Here is a 4,913-nt window from a genome sequence, read left to right as displayed (position 1 = left end):
CATGCCACCCATGCCTTACATGCACCCCCTGCCCCACATACCCACCCTCTGCCCCACACACTGGGAGTTGTGGCTTAGAGACAGGGGACAGTGGGTCAGGAGTGAGGAGCACTAGTAGGGCTGGGGGTTTGTGGGTTGGGAGTGAGGGGCACCAGCAGGGTCAGGGGGCTGTTTTCTATTTAAACTATTTACTAGGTTGGGACTGGCCATCAATGTTTACAAATGGGTCCTGGTACAAAAAAAGTTGAAAACCACTGGTTTATAGGACCCATGCTGCTGCACTCTGCTGCATTTATATTGTGTTGCTTAGCTGGGATATCAATGCTTCAGAGAGAAGAGAATCTCAAACAGCACTTTAAACTTGTATGGAGAAAAGCGTTCTCAAGGGATGGAAAGGACATATAATATGACCTCTCTTCTATATCACAAAGGCATTAGTCTCAAGTTGCTTAGTCACCACTGGGCAAAAGGCCACACTTTTGTAGTTGTTGTGGCAATTTTTCCAAGTATGAAACTAGAAAATTCAAGTCAGCTGAAGCACTAAAGCTTTCTCCACGTGCCCATTGCTTGACAAGCTCTTCTACAGTTCACTTTTAAATTACAGTACAGTACAAGAAAAAAGAGAGAAAAACTGCTTCATAAACAGCCAAGTCTAGTCTGTACATAATGAGAATGACTTGCTTTTGGAAAACACTTCAAAACAAATATTGGACAAATCAACGAGCTCTGAATAACAGCAGCATGCATTCTAATGTCTTGATGAGTAAACTGTAGAGCATAAATTCCTGTCCAAATATTATCAGTAGCAGCCCTTTCATGAACTTTTGTGCAACATCAATAGCAACAAGCAATTGATTGATGCTGGAAAATCACAGTTCTGAGATGAACTTGTGATTTTTAAAAAAAATATGGCACTATCATCCGTCTTTCAGCAAAAGGAGAGGGAGAGAGACTGAAAGAAAGAAATTAGAACATACTCATCAGCTAAGAGGATTAGGACTCCAAAAGTTCAGAACAGTTTGAACAATACAGTTTTTAGAACATTTGACTTCATAAGCCTTGTCAACTAAAAGGAGAGGTCAAGAATCCTAATAAGGCAATGGAAAAAAAAACAGAACAAAAGAGAGTTTCCATAAATACTCAGAGAAAAATTCCACTAAAAGTTTCTCCAGATTAGCAAGGATGATAACTGTAGGGAACAATCAGCAGTATAACTGGTTGAGTATTTTCTAATGGAAACCTATTCTGACACAAACCTCTGATTTGATGAAATCAAAATGCTTTGCAGGAATGTAACATTTCAGCAATGCTTTCTATGAAACATTACCAAAGTCATTTGTTTTGATAAAGTCAAAGCTCTTCATTTTGATTTTATCATCTTGATGTATTTGCTTATATAACTAAACATCTTGCATGGAATTAAAAATAATGATAATTAGCAGGCAATTATATTATTACTACCCTGCTAACTCTTGTCTCATTATTTCTCCCATTCAGAATGACAGCTCTATTGTTCCTGCTTGAAGAGCACATCACACATGTTTCTGTCCCTGAATGTGAAGCCAACACATATGATCAAATTAAATCAGCCTGGCTCAAGTACATTTTAGGTAAAAATAGTCAGTGCTCAAATGTGCTTGTTATGTTTATTTGTTGTATTTCTTGCTAATTACATACTTAATCTTTTGTTCATACCATATCATGCCATTTTATTTGGTTTGTAACAATTCTTGGACAGTCAACAAGTAGACCAAATGAATACATTTAAGCTTTGTAAAAACAATGCAGCGCAGGATATGCAAATTAGCTGTTTATGTTCATACTTGGGGTACTTGCATGCAAAACTGAGGTGAGTGCAATTGCATATTTACCTAATTTTGAAAATCCAGACACACATGATTTTTATCATACACCACACCTTGGCCAAGCTCCCCAGCCAGCTAAAGATCTAAAAAGCTGTCATGCCTATCACATTATCCCACAGGTGGGAAACTTGGATACTTTACATCCATCAGCTGGAGAAGTTCTACCAGAGGTGTTTTCAGGCCGTACTCCAAATGAGGTGGTAGAATGGTCTGATCAATGACAAAGTCCTGCAGGATGGAGGCTGCATATCCATCAAATTATTAACAATAAAGGGCCTACTACAATGGGTAGGACACATGGCTTGGATGGATAAGTGATAGGTATATAGGATTCACAGATTCAAGGAATCAAACAGGGCCGCAATGTGAATGCTCCTGCTGTGGTCCCTGCTTGGATGGATGATATATAAATCATCCATCCAAGCAGCCCCAATATGGTGAAACAGTGATGTGTATTGTCCAAGGAAGCTCTTCAAGGACACCCTAAAGAGACATTTGATCAAGTGCAAGCTACTAGTTAATTCTTTTTGAGTTGCCAGCTATAAATAGGAAGCAATGGAATGCCCAAGGTAAGATAATCTTTTGAACAGCAAGAGCAAGCCCTTGGGCAGGAAAGCGGGCAAAGTCAAGAAGGTGTTGGCCACAGGAGTGGTAGCAGACCAACTTCCGCACTGAGCGGCCTGATGAATTCTGTGACAAGAGGTGCCATGGGATGGATCTGCAGACCCAGATTTGACTCCTCCAGTCCCTATGCAGAACTTTTGCTGTTCACTATGCAGGACTCCTAAGACAGCAAAAATGACATCACTACTGATAAGAAAACTACAATAAAAGAACAGAAATATCATAAATGATCTGATCCCAAACTATTTCTTAGTAACATAGGCAGATCAATTCCAAAAATGAGAAGCAACTTCTCATCAGAAAAAGACCCTGGAAAGTCAATATAGCATGACATATACAAAGCAGTAAAGTCTTGTTTGACAGGCTGCAGTAATTGAAAATCACATATATGTCATAATATTCTGTAGTTTACCCCAAATCAACCTAAATTGATTTAAGAAAGGGTTAATCCATTGTAAATGGATTTATGATTGTGATTTGCATCCATTTAAATAGATTGATTTAAAATCAATTTAGTTAAACCAATACAGTATTTAGACTATGCATTGTTCCATTTCCAAAACACTTCAGTGGTTCTATTCTTCAGGCTTTTTTTAAGAGCATTGTAGAAGAGCACCTGGAGTCAGGTGTAATCAACACATCTTGCATGCATACTGCTAAAGAGTGTAAATGGTCTTTCTATGCAGCTTTACTGAGCAGGTTATCTCAGTTCTATGTAAGAATAGCTTAGAGTCTTGTGCTGGAGGCTGCTGTTAGTAAGGGCATAGCATAATGCCGTCTTGGCAACAGATGTCTAAACCCATTTAGAAATCTATGTATGTACTATGCCCACACCAGAATTAAGCCCTAAATGTTGTTACCAAATCCTTCTTAGCTCTAAACTCAGTGAAAACAATGGATTGAATTTAGCTTTTCAAGTTAATTATAATCAAACAGTTGCTATTCATACTTTATTGGAGTTCCTGGAAAAGAAGATTTTAAAAAGAAGGTTAAAATTAAGTTCATAACACTTAACTATGTACCTAATCTGTCTGGGAAAATTCTTATCTCACTTTGCACATTCCTTGGGATCTCTCTAATATTACTGAACTTCATTGCAGAGTAAACAATGTGTAAGCATAACATCGTTACACATACACACAAATGATACACAACTCTATACATTACATACATACACACACGCACTTACATTAATATATAGATACATAAATTATAGATATTTATAGATATATGCACATACACCATTGCATTTATTGCACAAGAATAAAGTTACAAATTTAATTAATAAAAAAGTTGCTGTGATTACTGGCAAAACTGCACCCTGGGAAGTCCACTGCCAAATATGATGGACCCCAAGTGACCTGCTCTATTAAACCTATCTTCAATAATCATAAGTAACCAGGAGTTCTGTAAAGAAGTTTTATACCAGAAACAAACCATATTTTCAGTGGAGGTAAATTGTCATAGTTCTAGTGAAGCCAAAAGAACTATGACAATTTATATAAGCTGAGCAAGTACCCCAAAGGACACAGAAATAAGCTATGTGAGATAAAGCAGGTTAGGGTGCTAGAGCATGACAGCTTCTCTGTGGTAACTTTTGACATGCACACTCTTACCCTGTTGTAAATGAAAACTAACCCACTACATATCTTTCATTCCATTGTAAGACACCTATGGAGTTTAGTTTTAGGATTAGATTAGATGGCAGCTGAATAAGGATTTCAGGGTCTCAGTACTGGATGTAGACACCTAAGCATAGAGAAACACAGTTAGCTGCGTTAGTCTGAAGTCAAGTACAAGGCAAGGTAGATATGCACCTTATAGACTAATCAAAGTAGATATACATACCACAAAAGCTTGTGTTTTATATAGTGCTTGTGGGCTGAAAGTACTAAATGCCTTTTGGAAAGTACTGTTAGGATCCAAGTCTTCTTTTTTTATTTATGTCACCCACACAATGACCTCTTCACATCTGATGATACTTGCCTGAGATCAAACAGACATGGAACACAAAGTAATATCAAAGAGGCTTTTACAGATCACTCATCAGTAATCACAAGACAAGCACCCATGTATTCTGCCTGTATGCGGCCATGCAAAATAGCATATTTATCAGAATTGAAGACAACCCTAAGTTTAAGAATTATGTTTGTTATAATTTTCCATGTATAGCATCCAATTATAGGGGACCATCTTAAATTCATCCCCACCCCCACTGCAGCTGAGAAAGCAGTGGTGAGGATAAGATGGCAGGGATAAGGCAGTGGGGGAAGTAGTAAGAGGGCAAGCTGAGGGAGGAGATAACAGAAGAGGTGACCTGTTGGTGAGACCTGTTGGTGGGTCTGAATGAATTCAACTCATCAGCAGGGCTGGATGAGCTTCATCCCAGAGTCCTGAAGGAACTGACAGGGATCTTGGAGCTCT

General features: G+C 38.3%; 1 long non-coding RNA gene across 1 annotated transcript in view; it reads left to right on the top strand.

Annotated features, from left to right (window-relative positions):
• Positions 1-4,913, top strand: part of LOC109299743 — a 36,623-nt gene that overhangs the window by 17,396 nt on the left and 14,314 nt on the right. The window contains exon 2 of the long non-coding RNA XR_002097981.1: positions 1,498-1,610. This is a non-coding gene — a long non-coding RNA (uncharacterized LOC109299743). The remainder of the gene's footprint in view (positions 1-1,497; positions 1,611-4,913) is intronic.

This window comes from Gavialis gangeticus, unplaced genomic scaffold (assembly GCF_001723915.1).
Source record: "Gavialis gangeticus isolate Ggan-Ray unplaced genomic scaffold, GavGan_comp1, whole genome shotgun sequence".
In the NCBI taxonomy this organism is placed as follows: Eukaryota; Metazoa; Chordata; order Crocodylia; family Gavialidae; genus Gavialis; species Gavialis gangeticus.
Note: the sequence above shows the minus strand (reverse complement) of the source record. Positions and strands in the feature narration are given on the sequence as shown.